Here is a 21,149-nt window from a genome sequence, read left to right as displayed (position 1 = left end):
CCCACAACTCCTTAGCCCTAACTATGGAGTCATGACCAGCATCTCCATAATGGGTCAGGCAAACTGCTGAATACTGAATTTTAAATACTTTATCAGTTCTAATCAAATTCTCTCTCTGGTGTCTTGTCTAAATTGTTCTAAGTTTTTATTGCTTTAAAAAAAAAAAAAAAAAAAAAAAGAACCAGTATGCTGTACCTTTAGGAAATCTGTTTAAGCCAAGGGTATTTGCAGTTGTTTTCCACTGCCATCTAGAAAGCATATTTCCTTTTAAATGGAGGCCTATATCTTCCTTTTTTATATAAACCTATGACTAGAGACCATCTTATAAAGGCTTCTACCATATTAAATACAGCCACGGCAGTCCACCAACTGAACAATCCATTATTTTGTAACGCCATTCTTTGCTCTGGGGATGAATTTATTGAACTTTAAAACAGAATGCCATCAACAATCCATTTCTTCTAGCTGCATAACACCCTTCTACCAATCACACGGTGAAGCTGTCCTATTTCACTTATTCTGTCCCAGTCAATGAACTGTAAGTACATTTTTTTTCTAAGGGTAAGGGCACTGGGGGATATATATAATTCAGGCACTTCTTGATATGCATCAGCCAACTGTCCTGATATGTTAATCCACTCACAGGGGGCTTTTATTTGGTGTTTACTGAAAATCTTGGTTTGTGAGTTTCAACATTATTATATCTTCTGTAACATAGTAGCAGTTCTGGAACCAATGACACCTGAGAATGTCAGTTGTTTACTATGAAAGCTATTTAACATGGCTCCCATGTACAGAGGAAAACAACGAACCTTCACATGCTATTTTTAAAGCACAAAGGAATACTCTGGTAATCTTTTTTTTTTTTTTTTTTCTTCATCCTAGCTGTCTACCTCCAAGAAATTAGCTGCCTAGTTACCAGAAATCCAAGCCATCCCGAGAAAAGAAGATTCTCTCACAGTAGGGGGAATTCAGTCCAATTCACATGGTGCAGGTGCAGAAAGCATAATATATTTGCAGTACATTTAATTCAATCTATAACTACTATTCAGTGTGCGAATGAAAAACCCTCTGATGCCTTATGCACACACAAAAAGGGAAGAATGAAAAAATCTATCTTGCAGAGAATTTAGGTCAATCAATTTTTACAGACTTTCCTTAAGCTAGCCAAGAGCTTAGTCACTAATAAAACCAGTAAATAGACTGCTGCTTTATTAAAATAAATTGAAAATCTCATATGTTAGTTAAATTAAATATATCTGTTGACATTCAGTGGTCAGTGCAGGATTTTACAAAGTGCCTTGGGGGCAGGGGGAGAGGAGATTTTTTTAATTGAAAGTGGAGCCAAAAATAGGCAAGAGACATAGCTCCTGTCTCAGACCAAGGCCCTGAACCTGGAATTTGTTCAGTACTCCTCTGTAAAGCCTCAGTAACTTCACTGGGGTTATACCTGGGTGCAGGGGTCTGCTCATGCAGAACAACTGACAGGATTGAGGCCTTAGCGCTCCAGTGTGCTTAGCCCATCATTGATGCATAAGAAAGGGTGGGAGAGGATGTGCAAACAACCTGCTCACTCCCTTTTACACCCCTGCCCAGTCCTGCTGGGGAACCTAAGTACTGCTTTCTGTTAGCATCCTCATGACAAAAGCTACTTGAATGGAGTTAGCTTATGCACTGGCTGAGAGTGAGCCTGACCCCGTCTAGAGGACCCCTCCCTTCCTCATCAGCCAGTAGAGCTGGCCAGGCATGCTACACACCTTAGCAGAGTGGTGGAGCTACTGTTCCAACTTGCACACCCTGGAAGCCTCTAGGAGAAATTCTAGTCAATCTCAGCTGCCGTCTTCACAGGCAGTAGAACATTCAGGGATCAGGGTGAGATGTGTGAAAGCCAGAGACAAAGCTACCTTGGCAGCTGGCCCAAGCATGCTACAACCTGACAGCCTTCAGGACAAAATGCAAAGCCCTTTGCTTGGCCATAATGTATCATTCCTATAATTAGATCAACAGAGGTGGGGAGGTGAGAACCAAAATAAATCAGGAAACAGCCTCCCTCCTCTTCCAGCAGTTATGGAGAAAAGAGCAGAGGGATCTGTGAGAGACCCTCCGCTAGGATTCATGTAATCTTGTTACTTGCTCATGTGCCGAATGATGAATACAGTATAAATATGAGAGCGGGATGGGAAATTAATTGTTTCCTGTGAAATTTTTGAAAAAAGAATTTTATTTTCATGATATTTTAAAAAAATATTTCCAGTTTAAGATGAAAAACCTCAAATTGCCACACAAATGGATATTTTTCACAAAAATATCCATGTTGTTGAAAAGTGCATTGAGCTCTAATACTTCTCCACAACTAGGCTAAAGTCTGCACAACTTTGTATCCTCCCTGTATCTCTAGTTGGGTTTCCACTCCATCCTGTGCCCTATGTTCCACTAATTCCACTGGCCTTGATGTTCACGTCTTCTGTTTCTCCCACTCACAGCTCCAGGGCTCTTTTCATGTATTTCCTGTATCTGGATTTCCCTCCTCCTGTATGCACTGCACCCTCCCTGTCCCTCTTCAAATTCTTCCTCAAACATAACTTCTCTTTCCCCCCCTCCCCCCCCCCCCCCCCGTGAAAAGTAGAAAGATACAAAGAGAGAGGAGAGCACATAATGGAATGCTGTGAATTGTTTTAAGGTTTTATCAACATGAGATCAGGGAGGGCCACATCCTTTATTAGAGGTGAAGTCATAAATGACTTGTGCAGGCCATCCCAAATGAATGCTGACAAATCCTTTACACCATACCCCACTACATATGTTCTGTATATGCTACATATTTTACAGGAAAAAATATTATGGATTTTGTTCATTGTTACTATTTTCCCATTTCTCAAAACTTGGATACATGCCTCAACTCTCAAATCTATATAGGAATTAGTTTTATTGATTATAAACTCTCCTATCCTAGTGTTTTGGATGTCGTCTGAGACATACAGGTGAACATGCAAATAAAGAAACAACACGTCTACCAGACGTAGGGAGTTATTTGCTTAATGAGCACTGACATCCTACATTTCTCCCAGCATTGTAAATGCTCAGAATGAAGGGGGAGAGTGGGGAGAGGGGATATGGAACTAAGAAGACAAAATCACTTAATTCTATATTGCTAAACTGTCTGCCTCATTAATGGTGAAACAGAAGGAATTAGACAAAACGGTCTTTTGTGGGAGATCCGGACAATATAAAAATAATTGATGGATTTTATTTAGCTGAATTTATATTTATATTTTATACATTGAAAAACTGAGTTTAAAAGATTCAGTTTAATGCTAAAGTTTATGAAAAATCACATTGTATTTATCTTTAAATTCTTATAGTCAATTATTAGGCCTAATGTATAAAAGAGAACAGATTAACCTATTAAATCAGATGCTGAAGCACTAGACAAATTCAAATTAGGAATAAGGTGCAAATCTGTAATAGTGAGGATAATTAACCTCTGGAATAACTTATCCAGGATGTGGTGGATTCTCTGTCAGTTGCAGTCTTTAAAACAAGACTGGATGTCTTAAAGACATTTTATCATTCAAACAGAAGTTATGGGCTTGATGCAGAAAGTGTTGGGTCAAGTTCTCTGGCCTTGTTATGCAGGCAGTCAAATAGATGATCACTATGGTCTTTTCTAGCCTTAAAGGGTATGTCTACACAGCCCACAGGAGCGAGCCTCCCAGCCCGGATTGATAAACTTGGATTAATGGGGCTTGTGCTATCACTATAAAAGTAGATAGTACTTTGAAGTTGTGGCTCAGGCTGGAGCTCGGACTCTGAAGGCTAGGGAGGAGGGTGGGTTTCAGAGCCTGAACTCCAGCCCAAGCTGCAACTTCAAGGTGCTGTATGCACAGCTATTTTTAGGGCACTGGCACAAGGCCCTCTAGCCCAAGTCCATTGACCTGGGCTGGGAATTTTGTTTGCGTGGGCTGTAGACATACCCAAAGTCTATGAATCTAACTAGCTCATATTCAGTTTGGGTCAGCATCAGTCATTTCAATACAAAGAGAGAGGAGGTCCTGATCCAGCAAGGCACTTCATAGAATCACTTATGTATATGCTCAAAGTTAAGTGTGTGCATAAGTGTTTTGCTGGATTGGACGTTATGTAGGAGATTTCAATGGAACTTGTGTGCTTTTGAAAATGGTGTCTTATCTCCATGCAGAACTTTGATAGAAACCATACAGACTTATGAAGAAGACTAAAGGACATAAATTAAATTTGGAATCTAATTTTGGCTCATTCATTGGCATACCTGTGACGGTTCTCAAAGAGAGTTTAGAGGCTCTAATGTGAGAAGATATATATATATATATAGGCTCATGAAAACCAAAAATGCAACTGTCAGATTACTTGAGATTTTGACGCATGTAAGCTACTACTTCACAATCATCCTGAGTATCTCTTGATCAAGATTGCTGCCTAACTAAATTGTGATTTCTGCAGATCAATAGCAGCCTAAGATAGAAAATAAGTGTCTTGATGGATATAGCCAAGTAGTTTTACTTTAATAATAAACAGCCCTTTTCATGGATAGTAAAATAAAACAGCCCCAACCACATGTGAGAACCTCTTTTAGCAGTGCTGGAAGATATTAATAGTTTAGTTTATGATGCTAAAAGAACCATATAAAATCGTATCTTGCCACTAACTTAACCCTCAGAAAGACCTAATTGCATTGTTTAAGATACTGGCATATGGCACAAGGGGCAGTACAGAGACATGTTGTTCCAGGTTTGCTTATAGAGGCAGAATCTTTTCTCAAGTTCCCAGTGCATGTGGTTGAGGGACTGGCTAGAGGAGAACTGAGTCCCAAGCTGAACTGTCCTTTGGTGGGATGCTCTGTCCAGTTGGCCTTGCTGTTGTGCTGGTTGGGGCAACGTGGGTGCAGGCCCTGGGCCAAGCTATATGAAAGGAGGTGAAATAGAGACTGTTTAAGGGAGAGGCCATGCCATTCCCAATCCCCATGCACACTGACCATTGGAGCTGGCCAGGCAGGAATGAGGTCCATGGAGGGGATACTTCCTGTACTTTCCCAATAATACACACACCAAGACACACACACAGAGACACATTTAAACTCTAGACCCAGTTAAAGCCAAGAAATCTGAAACCCAGTTGCTGAATTTTTTTTTATGAGAAGTGCCTCCAGCAAAACCTGTGTGACAGATACGGAAAGGTAGAAGTACTCTGACCAGATCCAATCTCCACTAAAGATGAAAGGAATCTTTCTATGAACTTCCGGGGAGCTGGATTGGGCCCTGTCAGAGAGATTCTTAGCTGGTCATTGAGCAGAAACAGTACGTTGTGACTTAGGTAGCCAACCACAGCTAACTATTACAGTTCAATGTTAGTGTTGCCAGCTCTCGTGTTTTTATTGCAAATTTCACAATATTTGTTTGCTCATCCCAGGCGTGGTTCCCCTGCTGAATGCCTTAATTTTCATTCCTTGGCACCAGCAGGGTATGAATAGATATTAGGATACTGATATTAAGAATCAGGGTGGCTTTGTGTATGGTTAATGGGCAGCGGGCTGGCTTACCTGCTGCCACACCTAAATAACCAGCTATAGTACACATTATCCCCTCTGCCTCAAACCAGTTTTTCTCAATCTCTAGCTTCCCCAAATTTTGAAGACATACTGTATCACCACAATGGGTACATGTCCTCCTGCCTCTTCTACAGGTGGAAACACACTCAGTATATCCCTGGCCACTCCTTGGACTTGCCTTCTCTGGTATCAAGCATCAAATCTAGCAAACTTTCAGTGATCTTGCAGTACAAAAAGTAGTTATCAGTTAAATGTGGATAATAGATTGCAATTTCCTCCTCAAAAGGTATCTGCTAGCATCCATTTCAGAAGCAGAAAAAGAGGCTAAATTCATCAAGTGTATTAAATACTGTGAATTATTCGCTCTATAATGTTACCATAGTTACAGTTGGGCATTTATTCTCACATCATTATTTTTTTCTTTTTATTCATGTGGCTTCACTGTAAATAGTGTTTTGTTTTTCTGAGCATACCATTTACAAAATGAATAACAAATGGAGTTCACAGGAACATCAATATTGATATTATATCCAATGTATTTTTTGGCATTGGCATTAATGTTCCTTTGCATAAGTGCAGCATGACATTCATATAAAGCAGTCGATCAACATTACTTTGCTGCTTTTGATTTCCATACTGATGTCAACGCATACGGTTACCTAATGAAGACATCATAAAAATATCAACTCTTATTTTACCACCATTGCAAAGTACATTACCATTAATATAAAATATTGTTTTGTAGCTGGAGTTACTGCCAACCATATTAGAATAAATGCACTTCATGAGAGTATTGATGGCTTTTTTTAGAAAAGGAAGTCCATAATGAAACTGCCATACAGACTTTTTCAATTAATTCCCATCTTCCTATTACATTTTTTCTGGTTGTTTGCCAGCATAATGATCTTTCTCAGGTTGATCAATTAGCTTATTCTCCAGTAATGGAGGACTAGCCAACCAGAGACATTGCAGTTCTTTAGGGGACAAAGAAAACAAATACATGAAGCAACAGGCCATTCACTGAAGCCTCATTTATCAGAATAGCTTCGTGTTCTACTCCGGATTGTTTGCTCCCTGTAAATCCCTTCTAATTTGGAAAGCTTTTCAGTCATGATGCTTTTTACATACTTCTCTGAGCCTTAGACAATACGAGTCTTAACCAAAAAAAAGAGTGAACGAGTGAGCAAGTAACCTAAACCTATACTGGAATAACTAGGAATAACTGAAATGTGTATAAGAGAATGTAACCAGCATTTCAGTGTAAAAGTAAAACAGAAACAAACAAGCAAGCATACCTCCTGAGTCTCATAATGATGTAAAAATTGACACATACTAATATGAAGCCCTGAAATGAAGGTGGAATCAGCACAATACCTCCATTGCTTTATAACTCCTTTTGTAAAGAACAACACACAACAGGACCTTGAATGTGAGTGACAATGATTTTTTTAAGACACTGTCTGTGGTGCTGGGCAAGGTCTTCCTGAAAATCATAATAAAAAGAAATGGCTTTTACTTTCCTAGTGAATATAGTACATTAATTTGGAATACAGACCTACAAAGACAGCAGTAAAACATGAGCTAAACATTAATAAAATCATAAAAATAGTGATGCTCAGTTGAAATGTCATTTTCAGAAGCCTCTACACACAGGCATAAACTTGTATTTATTTACAAGTTACAATTTTGGAGATAATTTGGAGGTTTGACAAAATGTCTGATGGAATTATTGTTGAATTTTTGGTCTAAGAGTTTTACTCAAGCACATAGGCTACTGAGTTAGTCTACATAAGGTTTTTGCTGTTCAATTTATCAAGAATGTTGGTTTTGAATTACAATTTTAGAAAGTACAAAATGAGAATAATCACAAAAATGTAGACAATTACATTATCTAACTTAGATATTAATTAGGGGATGTATGATACAGCTATATGATGTTTATCTGTCTGTCATCTATCTATCAGTCTATCTTCCTTCCTTTTGTTTATTTAAAAGTTGCCCATGTGGAATGTCTCTTAAAAAACCAATTGTTTTTAACCCTTTGAGTATTTCACTATTACAAATCGATACACAAATCTTTCATTGATAATGTATTGAGATTTCTTGGAGTCCATGTGTAATTCTTCACTCTATCTTCTCTTACTATCCACTCTATAAAGAAATAAATCCATTCTGGAGATCATGCTTAACACCTTACACCAAGTGTGAAGTTCAGTTCTGTACAGAGGCCCAACACAGTACCTGCACCATTTTATGTTGTTCCAGTAATTTTGCACTCACAGGGAATTGCAGATTAAGTCTTGTGGGTGCAGATGATAGAATTCAGATATGTAACCACTTGATCATGTTACTAATTGATCACCCCAGCTATACTGCACCTGTGATTGATCATGGGCGCACGAATCAAAAGAGTGTTTTTGAACCTCTGCCCTTAGGGAAACATACACAGCTGCTAATTTTCAAAGTTCAATATCCTGAGTGTTTCAAATGATTTCTTTTTAAAAATACCAAATGGTTCACATTTATTTTAGAGACTAACATATTGCAATGTTGTATTAATTTAAATATAGCATTTCCCCCCCTCCAAACTCAACAATTAAGCCTCAAAACTAGATTGAAAATCTGTCACAATGAACAGATATCCATCTAATAACTCAGTAAGCCAATGACGACGACTAACAATTAAAACTGAGTGAATAATTAATAACAAATAAGTTAAATGACAAATGTCACCTCTTTTTCTGTTTGTGGAATATGTGAATAGCTGATGATTCTCTCAGATTTATTTAATATTTCAAAATGTCCTAAAAGATGTTTCTCAACTTTTGTTTAACTTTGTGGCTTGCTAATTGATATATAAAATTCAAACTGTGTTGCCTTGTGATTGGTTACATAAGAGATATGGTATTGTCATATTTCCTAATTGGATAATCATATCTTTTATAATAAAGTTTCTACAGTGGATACTTATAGAAAATGAATTTAAAATATACTTTCTGTGAATATTCAAGTGAGAAATCTTAATGTATTTTCTGTTAAAAATTTGTGCTAGTAAAATTTGTGATCACATAGAAACAAAGAAAAAGGATACAACACAGAAAGGCAAAAAACACGATAGAAGGAAATTTAGACCTAAAACGTGAAGGAATATTTCTGGAAATTTGCTTTTAGTATATGTTCAATTCTACTGACAACGTAAGTATATATTATAAGTATGTGGACAATGCAAGACCAGTATTTTGTAAGTGGAGGATATATACTTGATTACTTCTGGATTCTAAAGCAGACTTTCATCTGGGATCTGGAACTGCAAATGAAATTATTTTTGGAGCTACTTGATGTAATTATCAAATCATTTGCAACAACATATAATTACTCTGAAGTGCGTCACAGTTCATAAGTAACTTTTATTTTTGTCACTCTTCAGAGGTCTGATTCTGCATCACTGAAGTCAATGGGAATTTTACCAATATCTTGAGTGGCATCAGGAACAGGCCATAACTGATTGATTGATTCCTTTTGGGAAAAATCCCATTTGGGTAGAGAACTATCCATGCCATTTTTATTCCAAAACCTCACAATTTTAAATAACCAAATAAAAGGCTAAAATGTAAAGTTTAGCTCAACCTTTAAACTCAATGCTTTTGTACTGAGATGTCTTATTTCCTGCTGCATACAAAGCTACTTATGTATGCTGCATCTATATCTGATAAATTATCAGATATAACTCATATCTAATCTCTGTCTAGTGACAGAGTTGTGTTGCCAGGGGTTGAGAACGGGTGACTGGGAGTCAGGAGAATCGAGCTTTAATCTTTGTTCTGTCACTGTCACCTCCCTAGGCAATTTATTCTAGTGCTAACCACCCTGACAGGAAGTTTTTCCTAATGTCCAACCTAAACCTCCCTTGCTGCAATTTAAACCCATTGCTTCTTGTCCCATCCTCAGAAGTTAAGAATTTTTTTTTCTCCCTCCTCTTTGTAACAGCCTTTTACGTACTTGAAAACTGTTACAGTGTCTCCTCTCAGTTTTCTCTTTTCGAAACTAAACAACCCAATTTTTTCAATCTTCCCTCATACGTCATGTTTTCTAGACCTTTACTCATTTTTTGTTTTTGTTCTTCTCTGGACTCTCTCCAATTGGTCCACATCTTTCCTGAAATGTGGTATCCAGAACTGGAAACAATACTCCAGCTGAGGCCTAATCAGCGTAGCGCAGAGTGGAGTGGAAGAATTACTTCTCGTGTCTTGCTTACAACGCTCCTGCTAATACATCCCAGAATGATGTTCGCTTTTTTTGCAACAGTGTTACACTGTTGACTCATATTTAGCTTGTGGTCCACTATGACCACCAAATCCCTTTCTGCAGTACTCCTTCCTAGGCAGTCATTTCCCATTTTGTATGCGTACAACTGATTGTTCCTTCCTAAATGGAGTACTTTGCATTTGTCCTTATTGAATTTCATCCTATTTACTTCAGCCCATTTCTCCAGTTTGTTCAGATCATTCTGAATTTTAATCCTATCCTGCAAAGCACTTGCAACCCCTCCCAGCTTGGTATCGTACGCAAACTTTATAAATGTACTCTCTATGCCATTATCTAAATCGTTGATGAAGATATTGAACAGAACGGGACACAGAACTGATCCCTGCAGGACCCTACTCATTATGTCCTTCCAGCATGACTGTGAACCACTGATAACTACTCTCTGGGAACAGTTTTCCAACCAATTTTGCACCCACATTATAGTAGCTCCATCTAGGTCACATTTCCCTAGTTTGTTTATGAGAAGGTCATGTGAGACAATATCGAAAGCTTTACTAAAGTCAAGATATACCACGTATACTGCTCCCCCACTATTCACAAGGCATGTTACCCTCTCAAAGAAAGCTATCAGGTTAGTTTGACACAATTTGTTCTTGACAAATCCATGCTGACTATTACTTATCACCTTATTATCTTCTAGATGTTTGCAATGGAACTATTTACATGCTTAAAATTATGCACATGCCTCGTGCTCCTCAAAAGAAAGGCATCAGATAAATGCAAGGTACAAAATATTACAAAAAAACTATTAAAGCACACACATTCGTTACGTAACCAAAACACACATTAAATCCGTCAAAACCCTTGACACCGTACAATATATCAATTAATTCAAGAATTTGCTTGGGGAGCCTGAAGTGTGTTTCACACACGTAACTACTGTTCATTCAATAGGAGTTACTGTTATGGGCACAGAATATGTCTTGGAACCAGGCCTTAAATCTTCACCCCAAATATTTTTTTCAGTGTATGATATGTCACTTTGTACTGAGTTGACTATTTATTGGGTATGTGCATTACAGAGCTAATTAAATCCCAACATTCCTGCCCTCCCCCGGAGAGTGCATAACACCCAACGGGCTATGGAATTGGTGCAGTTCCATTGCATAATGGTTATGATGCTGGAACTTCTGCAAGCCACAGAGTTGTGTTCTGCAAGATACTTTCTGAAAAAGCATGCAGAAATGGGCGACCTGGCTAAGTCAACCCACGGGCCATACCTCACACCTTTTCTCAGGAAAAGCAGCTTCTATCGAAGCTGACCTATCAAATGAATGTCAGCAGAACTGCTCTGTTTGCTACTGCAATCTGAGTTTACAGTAGCAGATATGGAATAGTTCTGCTATCATATATTGCCAGGTGGGTAAAAAGTCCTCCTCCCATTGCGTATCCTTACACAAAGTGTATTTACTCAGGTTTGGTGCAGGAAGAGTGTTTGTCCTGATGCAAATTTCTAGCTTTACATATTTTAGGGTCCAGTTCTACCACTTTACTCATATTGAGTAGTATCTTATTTGACAACTAGTCCTCCTGTTGGACTACTCCCACAATAAAGTAGTGCACACTATGGATAGCAGAATCTGAGACTTAATTATTGTTAATAGGTTAATATAGGGTCATATCCTCAGTTATGCTGATTTCTAACAGCTAAGGATGTGACCCATAATTTTGCATTGCTAATAGCCCTTACTCTGTCTTGGGGATAATGTGCCTTTTTGAATGCACTGATTTAACTAGGATTTGGAAAGTTCAGCTTAGTTAAAAATTCATCATATGCCATCCAAGGGCCTAGTCTTAAAAAGTGCAGGTTGTTGATAACACAGGAAGTGCTTGGCACTTTACAGAATCAGGTCCAGACAGGATGACTATGGCTAAATAATGGCTTTGCTGCAAGCACTGTGTATGGGGCAGCCTGTTACTGTGCTGCCCCAGGCGCAAACCAAGAAGCAGATTGTCCCTCCCTTCCCTGGGGGAATACCGTACCTTGCACTATCATAGACTCATAGACTCATAGACTTTAAGGTCAGAAGGGACCATTATGATCATCTGGTCTGACCCCCTGCATGCTGCAGGCCACAAAACCGTCCCTACCCTTCCCTTGACTCTGCTGATGAAGTCCCCAAATCCTGTGTCTTGGTGACTTCAATTGGCAGAGAACCCTCCTGCTAGCGATCCCTGCCCCATGCTGTGGAGGAAGGCGAAAAACCTCCAGGGCCTCAGCCAATCTACCCTGGAGGAAAATTCCTTCCCGACCCCAAATATGGTGATCAGTAAGACCCCGAGCATGTAGGCAAGAGTCTCCAGCCTGACCCTTGTTAGCCATTATACTATTTACCTGCTATTGCTCGGTATTCCTCAGCTAATATGTTTTACCATTAAACCATTCCCTCCATAAACTTATCTAATTTAATCTTAAAACCAGACAGGTCCCTCGCCCCCACCGTTTCCCTCGGGAGGCCGTTCCAATATTTCACCCCTCTGACGGTCAGAAACCTTCGTCTAATTTCAAGCCTAAACTTCCCCACTGCCAGTTTATATCCATTCGTTCTCGTGTCCACATTAGTACTAAGCTGGAATAATTCCTCTCCCTCCCTGGTATTTATCCCTCTGATATATTTAAAGAGAGCAATCATATCCCCCCTCAGCCTTCGTTTTGTCAGACTAAACAACCCGAGCTCCTCTAGTCTCCTTTCATACGACAGGTTTTCCATTCCTCTGATCATCCTAGTGGCCCTCCTCTGCACCCGTTCCAATTTGAGTTCATCTTTTTTAAACATGGGAGACCAGAACTGCACACAGTACTCCAAATGAGGTCTCACCAGCGCCTTATACAACGGAAGCAGCACCTCCTTATCCCTACTAGATATACCTCGCCTAATGCATCCCAAGACCTCATTGGCTTTTTTCACCGCCACGTCACATTGTCGACTCATAGTCATCCTCCGGTCTACAAGAACCCCTAGGTCCTTCTCCTCTTCCGTTACTTCTAACCAATACGTCCCCAGCTTGTAACTAAAATTGTTGTTAGTCATCCCTAAATGCATCACCTTACACTTTTCACTATTAAATTTCTGATACTCCAATTCACAAGCTCATTCAAGTCTCCCTGCAGAATATCCCTATCCTCCTCTGAATTGGCAACGCCTCCCACCTTCGTATCATCCGCAAACTTTATCAGTCCACTCCTGCAATCGGTTCCGAGGTCAGTAATAAATAGATTAAATAAAATGGGTCCCAAAACCGAACCCTGAGGAACTCCACTGGTAACCTCCCTCCAACCTGACAGTTCACCCTTCAATACGACCCGCTGCATTCTCCCCATTAACCAATTCCTTATCCACCTCTGGATTTTCATATCGATCCCCATCTTTTCCAGCTTAACCAATAATTCCTCATGGGGTACAGTATCAAACGCTTTACTGAAATCCAGGTATATTAGGTCCACCGCATTTCCCTTATCTAATAAGTCCGTTACTTTCTCGAAGAAGGAGATCAGATTCGTTTGGCACGATCTGCCCTTCGTAAAACCATGTTGTAATTTATCGCACTTGCCATTAACCTCAAGGTCCTCAACTAGTTTCTCTTTCAGAATTTTCTCCAGCACCTTGCACACTACAGATGTTAAACTAACAGGCCTGTAGTTACTCGGATCACTTTTTTTCCCTTTCTTGAAAATAGGAACCACATTAGCTATTCTCCAGTCTAACGGGACCACCCCTGAGTTTACAGATTCATTAAATATTATCGCTAATGGGCCTGCTATTTCCTGCGCCAATTCCTTCAATATTCTCGGATGAAGATCGTCCGGTCCTCCCGACTTAGCCCCATTAAGGCGTTCGAGCTTTGTTTCTATCTCGGATATGGTAATCCCCCATTCTGTTTGCCCCTCTGTCACGGTGCTAGTATCCCTAATACCTTCATTGGCCTCATTAAACACCGATGCAAAATATTCATTGAGATATTGCGCCATGCCTAGATTATCTTTAATCTCCTCTCCGGCTATAGTCTTCAGCGGTCCTACTTCTTCCTTCTTTGCTTTCTTCCTATCTCCATACCTGCTAGCGAAGCTGTGCTGGCCAGTAAGGGGAGTGTGACACCAAGGCTTTGTGCATTAACTGCCCACCAATTGCTTGGGTTCCTATGCAGCAGGGGAAGTGGGTGGTAGTAGGACGACCAGATGTCCCGATTTTATAGGGACAGTCCTGATTTTTGGGTCTTTTTCTTATATAGGCTCCTATTACCCTTCACCCCTGTCCCGATTTTTCACACCTGCTGTCTGGTCACCCTACTTGGTAGAGGCTGCTTTCCTCCCTCTCTCCTCCTCACTGTCTAGATAGCCTGCACAGGTAAGTAAGGGGGACACCTTCAGCCCCTTACTATCCTGCCACTGGATGCTGGGCTTACCTTTACACTTTAAGTGGAGCGTATAAAAGTCACCTATGAGACAAGAGCTAAGTTCTACTTCTACTTAGTTGATTATCAGATATGCATGCCAAATTTCATTAGAAAAACTGCTGATGAGAACAGAGGTGAATCTTCATTTTTAACACCCTACATCTGTAGCCGTCCTTGGTACACCCTTAACTCCCTGCATGCAAGAGGAACTGTTGTAGATACGCAATTTGTTTGGGATAAACAAATGTCCAGCATTGTAAAAGTGGACCAATGCACTAGCAAAGAGAGAAGTATGTGTAATAATCAATAACCATGCAGCAAGATTTCATTTTCAGACAAGCCGAGCACCCACAACTCTGACTTCAATAGGAACTGCAAGGGCTGAGCACCTCTGAAAATCAGGCTCTCAGCTACTCTCCCAGAATGGATTTATTCAGCAATAAAATATTAATATGCAGATCGTCTAGATTACTTTAGATCCAGCTCTAATTTCATGCAGTACTTACAGCACGAACACTCTGAAGCTGCAATAACCTAGGACCCATAGCCATTATCCGCAGTCTAGCCCTTCACCACCATCATCTGAATGAAATGTGGAGGACTAGGGGGAGGAAATCATATTTTTATGAACAAATTTATATTGTGTGTCAGGAAGGTATTATAGGCAAGTGATGAATAATTGGCATAATTTGTAACTTTTATAACAAGGGAACTTCTGGACACTACTATAAATGAGATAATTTGTCATCGCAGTAAGCCTGTCCTGTATAAACATTACTGTTAATAATGCTGACACTGGTTGGTGAAGGGAATAAGCTTTTGTATAAGCTCCAACATAAATTTTATTGATGAAAACCACAATACAAAAATGATTTTGTCCACTTAATGTTAGAGGTTTTTTTAAATGAAGTTTCCAGCTCTTTACAACCAAGCTTGCCTTGACCCTATGCTAAATCACTAAAGTCGCTACTCTAACCTTTATGAAGGTGCAGAACTCTCACTAACATTACTGGGTGTTGCATATTTGCATCAAAGGGGGAATTGGCCCCAAATTAAAGGGTTGAATTTAACAGTCATGTCTGAGAGATAAGTCACATAGAAAAGGTTTTGAAACAAGGGTTCTCTATTCTTTCAGGCTGGTTAGCAACAACAGTAGTCCAGTAAAAAAAAAACTAGACTTTCACTTCCACAAGGGTCATCTGCAGGTTACTTCATTACAGAACCTCTTTCCTCACACGGAACACAAATCCTAGATCAATGCATTTAAAAAAATCCCTTTACAGGACAGCAAAAACAGTTTTTCAAAAAGGTCTAACTTTGACCAGTACCTGCTATGCAACATCCCTTCAATCACCCCTTTTGAAGTTCAAGATGGACAGTCTTTTCCTTATTGGAGATCTTACCAGATAAACCTTTGTGAGTAAATTATCCTCTCACTGACCACAGTATAAATCTGGAGTAACTCTACTGAAGAGAATGGAATTACCCTGGATTTCTCCTTGTGTTCTGAAAGCAGAATCCAGCCCTCTGCTAGTGACAAATCCTGGTACCCTGGTCATCAGTGATAAAACTCCCATTGACTTCAATGGGAATAGGGTTTGGTTGTAAGTGTATGAACAAGTGGCTGCTTGTATTCAATCTCCTTTACTAATATGATATGATGTCCATTTGCATGGTGAGATAGTTTTACTAGCGCATTGGTGCCAAAGACGGAGCACACCTTTACACCATCTAAAAATGTGTGTAACTTTTTAATATATTTTTTTAAAAATTGTATTGAAAGTATGAAATTGCTGTAACCTCATCTACCTTTATTTTGTTTATTAGGAGATTAATTGAGTCAGTGAGCAAAAGCCACTTGCAAGAGACCAATCGTCATTGCACAGAAGATTTCCAGAATCATCTCTTTCAGGTATTGTGAGACAATTAGAAACTTGGGTAACTGTATAGTCTGTTCTGTTCTATATAGATTTTTATTCCACATTTAGCACTGTAGTATCTGAGTGTCTTCCAGTAGTGCATTAAGCAGTGAATAACATAGCTGGAGTCGACGTACCTTAGTTCAACCTTTTGCGATGTCTACACCGTGCTGGGTTGATGGGAGACCCACCAAATCAACCATCAACTTACCTTATGCTTCTCGTTCCGGTGGAGTACCAGAGTCAGCGGGAGAGTGGTCAGTGGTCGATTTAGTGGGTCTAAATTGACTAGACCCACTAAATCGACCCCCGGTGGATCAATCACCACACGTCGATCCCCCAGTAAGTGGAGACAAGCCCTAATATCTGTCACACATAGTTTGTTCTCTTATCCTCTTCTCAGGGGGAGAAATGTGTGCAGTGGAGTTTTTTGTTTGGGAATTATTTTTTTTACACATACACTAATATGTCTGCCTTGCTCTTGGAGCTGAGGGTGGTGAGGTGTGTGATTGTCCTTGGTTCCTGGGGGAATTCATTCCACAGGCTCAGACTGGCCCCTAAGAAAGTTCTGTGTCCTGCACAGGTGAGCTTTTCCCTTACTGTAGAGAGTTCCATTGTGTCAGAGGAGCAGAGTTGTCAACCAGAGTCTCTATCGGGAGCTTTACTAGTTCATTTAGATACCCTGGGCCCAGGTCATTGAACACCCTGAAGATAAGGACTGAGTCCTTGAACTTGATTCAATATTCTATGGGAAGTCAGTGTTTGTGGAGAAGAGGACAGGTTCAATGCGTTTGCAGTAGCCTGTGTTGCTGAAGAAATGTGCTGCAGTGTTCTGTAATAGTTGGAATTTCCTAAGTTCTGAAGGCTTTGTGCCCAGATATATAGCTTTGCTGTAGTCCAGCTGAGAGGTGATGAAAGCATGAATAACTGAGGCCAGGTCATCATCAGCTAGCTGCCCAGCCAGACAGGGTAGAAAGTATTATTTGCAGATGCTACTATGTGTGACCCTAGTGTCAGCAAGGAATCCAGGAGCACTCCTAAGTTATGGACTGAACTGACCAGTTGTGGGTATGTACCATCAACCAAAAGAAACTGCATCATGGCTGCAAACTCTTCAAAATGATTTATTCTACCTACCCGCATTATCTCTGTCCTGCTTGGTTCAATTTCAACCGGCTGTTTGTCATCCATCTCGTCCAAACACTGGGCCATCCTGGTGTGGCAATATATGGTGGATAGGGAAAAAAAATTAATGGAGTTATCCTATCTCCTAGAACGGACCTTGAAAGGTTATCAAGTCCAGCCCCTGCCTTCACTAGCAGGACCAAGTACTGGTTTTGCCCCAGATCCCTAAGTGGCCCCCTCAAGGATTGAACTCCCAACCCTGGTTTAGCAGGCCAATGCTCAAACCACTGAGCTATCTCTCCCCCAGAGGTGTGACTGCTGCATATTGCTGGAATTTGAGGTCATGTCTTCTTCCAATTCATTGAGTGGTTGCATGTAGGTGTTGAAAAAGTCAAGAGAGAGAATTGATTCTTGCTGGATTCTTACAGTGAGGGTTACAGTAAGAAGATACAGTTTCCCATCACTATTCATTGGTTGCATCTTTCCATGCAGGACTCAAATCATTTTTGCACATTACCCTGTACCACTGCCACAGTTCTCAAGTGAGACAGCAGTATCTCATAGTCGAGAATGTTGAATGATGCAGAAAGATCCAGGAGAATGAGTGTGGATGTCTGCCCACTATCCATTGACAGTAGTAAAGTCAGTAAAATCAGACCAGAAACAAAGTGTTTCAGCAGTAAAGTGTCCTAACATGCAATGTTTTATTTTAGTATTGACAAGCCAGCAAAAGGTCATCATTTAAAAACTGATAATGTGTTGAAGTGTTTCTTTTACCTGTTACCTGAAGACTTGACTTTCCTTTCCATTGTATTCTGGTAAGGCAGATGAGTTGTATAGAATAGAATAGAAAACAGAGGGAGAGTGTCTGGAGAATGACCTCGGGCCATGAGGGGATGTTTGGGAGGCAGAAGAGACCCTGTTACAGTGCTCAAACACCACAATCTTATCCTTTCAATTTTTCGCTCAGACCAGAATAGAGAGCTACAACCACGTTGTTATAACTGGCTGTGTACATATCACCTCATAACACACACAGAATATTTAGTATAAGCATTAGGAAAGCAGCCATAGATAAAATACTCATAGAGCATTTCAATTCTTAAAGGTCACACGTGATGGCTGCAAGATACCTCGAGGCATCTAAGTGATTGGAATTGGTTTTGGTCACTCAGGGTCAAAGTTACATTTTTCTATTTATTAGGTTCTTGTAAATATGTCTGAAGGGTGGAATAAAATTATAGAAAGGTTAACTTACATGTGGAAACTGTTTTATTAATGTTTAAGAAGGAAAAAAAATAATACACAGTAGTTTTATCATGCACAGTATTAACTTTCCTAATGAGACTCAATATACAGCAGCTCTGAACTACAGCTTAGGGTTCACATTTGGGTCCAGTCCTGTGAAGTTCATCTCCTGCGAAAATGCTGAGCATCATTCAAGTTTTTCTTTCAGGGTTCAATGTTGCTCACACTCAAGTCATGGAGTGCATCACTTTTAAGTGGGAATAGGATCCTACTCTTGAACAAGAGTAGTGGGTGCTCAGGCAGACTGTCCAAAGGGTATATAGAATTTCTGCACCTGAAGGCAAGGAGTAAAAAGGTCAGCAGGAAAACTCTAATAAATAATTTGTGATCTCAGTTAATGCTGGATATGTATGTGGACTAGGTTAACAATTTCTGTTTGAAGGGTAATCCTGTTTCTCTCATTTGTATTGCTGATACAGCTCTCAACCCAAGGTTTAAGAATCTGAAGTGCCTTCCACAATCTGAGAGGGATGATGTGTGGAGCATGCTTTCAGAAGTCTTAAAAAAGCAACACTCCGATGCAAAAACTACAAAACCTGAAGCACCAAAAAAGAAAATTTACCTTCTGCTGGTGGCATCTGACTCAGTTGATGAAAATGAACAATGTGGACCAATGCATGTTTTGGATTGTTATCGAGCAGAACCCATCATCAGCATGGACTCACGTCCTCTGGAAGGGTGGTTGAAGCATGAAGGGACATATGAATCTTTAGCGCATCTGACACATAAATATCTTGCGATGCCGACTACAACAGTGCCATATGAACGCCTGTTCTCACTTTCAGGTGACTTTGTAAACAAGAAGGGGGCAGCATTGTCTCCTGCAAATATAAACAAACTTGTTTGTCTGAGGGATTGGCTGAACAAGAAGTAGGACTAAGTGGACTTGTAGGCTCTAAAGTTTTACATTATTTTATTTTTGAATACAGGGTTTTTTGTACATAATTCTACATTTGTAAATTCAACTTTCATGATAAAGAGAGGCACTACAGTACTTGTAATGGGGGAATTTAAAAATACTGTTTCTTTTGTTTTTACAGTGTAAATATTTGTAATCCAAAATAAATATAAAATGACCACTATGCACTCTGTATTCTATATTGTGATTGTAATCAATATATTTGAAAATCGCTTCAGTACTCAGAGTCTATTGATTCATAGAATCATAGAATCATAGAATATCAGGGTTGGACGGGACCTCAGGAGGTCATCTAGTCCAACCCCCTTCTCAAAGCAGGACCAATTCCCAAATAAATCATCTCAGCCAGGGCTTTGTCAAGCCTGACTTTTAAAAACCTTCAAGGAAGGAGATTCCACCACCTCCCTAGGTAACCCATTCCAGTGCTTCACCACCCTCCTAGTGAAAAAGTTTTTCCTAATATCCAAGCTAAACCTCCCACACTGCAACTTGAGACCATTACTCCATGTTCTGTCATCTGGTACCACTGAGAACAGTCTAGATCCATCCTCTTTGGAACCCCCTTTCAGGTAGTTGAAAGCAGCTATCAAATCCCCCCTCATTCTTCTCTTCTGCAGATTAAACAATCCCAGTTCCCTCAGCCTCTCCTCGTAAATCATGTGCTCCAGCCCCCTAATCATTTTTGTTGCCCTCCGCTGGACTCTTTCCAATTTTTCCACATCCTTCTTGTAGTGTGGGGCCCAGAACTGGACACACTACTCCAGATGAGGCCTCACCAATGTCGAATAGAGGGGAATGATCACGTCCCTCAATCTGCTGGCAATGCCCCTACTTATACAGCCCAAAATGCCGTTAGCCTTCTTGGCAACAAGGGCACACTGTTGACTCATATCCAGCTTCTCGTCCACTGTAACCCCTAGGTCCTTTTCTGCAGAACTGCTTCCTAGCCATTTGGTCCCTAGTCTGTAACAGTGAATGAGATTCTTCCGTCCTAAGTGCAGGACTCTGCACTTGTCCTTGTTGAACCTCATCAGGTTTCTTTTGGCCCGATCCTCTAATTTGTCTAGAAATGTATAAAATGTAGAAAACATCCAAAAATATTTAAATAAATGGTATTCTATTATTAACAGCGTAATTCATTGTGATTAATTTTTTTAATTGCTTGACAGCCCTGGTAATTACTATTCATAAATATACCCTCCTGACCATACCACAGGATGCATACTCAAAATTTAATAAAAATGCATTAGGTTTGCTTCTTTGGAGCTATAATATAAATAATTCCATCTCTATTAAAAACAGAAGGGGGAAATAAACTTTTGACAAATGGAAAAGGACACAATTAATAATAAAATAATACTGCATCTAATGTCCACACATTGGACATTAAATAAACGTTACATAAATAGAATACAAAGATTTTTCCGATAAAGGAACAACTCTTTTGGTCTCAGTGCCTGTAGATCTGGATAAATGTCATTTGTACTGATTGAGCCTTTCTGTTTTGCAGTCTGATCTGACTGTTTAGGTTGTAACGGGTGAGTTTGATCTTGTTTTGATTTTCATTGCAAAA

General features: G+C 39.8%; 1 long non-coding RNA gene across 1 annotated transcript; it reads left to right on the top strand.

Annotated features, from left to right (window-relative positions):
* The first annotated feature begins 867 nt into the window (after positions 1 to 867).
* On the top strand, positions 868 to 19,735 carry LOC135982202 (uncharacterized). The gene is made up of 4 exons (XR_010599445.1): positions 868 to 994; positions 16,133 to 16,217; positions 18,806 to 18,952; positions 19,077 to 19,735. It is a non-coding gene; the product is annotated as an uncharacterized LOC135982202 (long non-coding RNA).
* Positions 19,736 to 21,149: the final 1,414 nt, after the last annotated feature.

The sequence above is a fragment of the Chrysemys picta genome, chromosome 3, assembly GCF_011386835.1.
Source record: "Chrysemys picta bellii isolate R12L10 chromosome 3, ASM1138683v2, whole genome shotgun sequence".
NCBI lineage: Eukaryota > Metazoa > Chordata > Testudines > Emydidae > Chrysemys > Chrysemys picta.
This window is presented reverse-complemented; position numbering and strand designations above follow the sequence as displayed.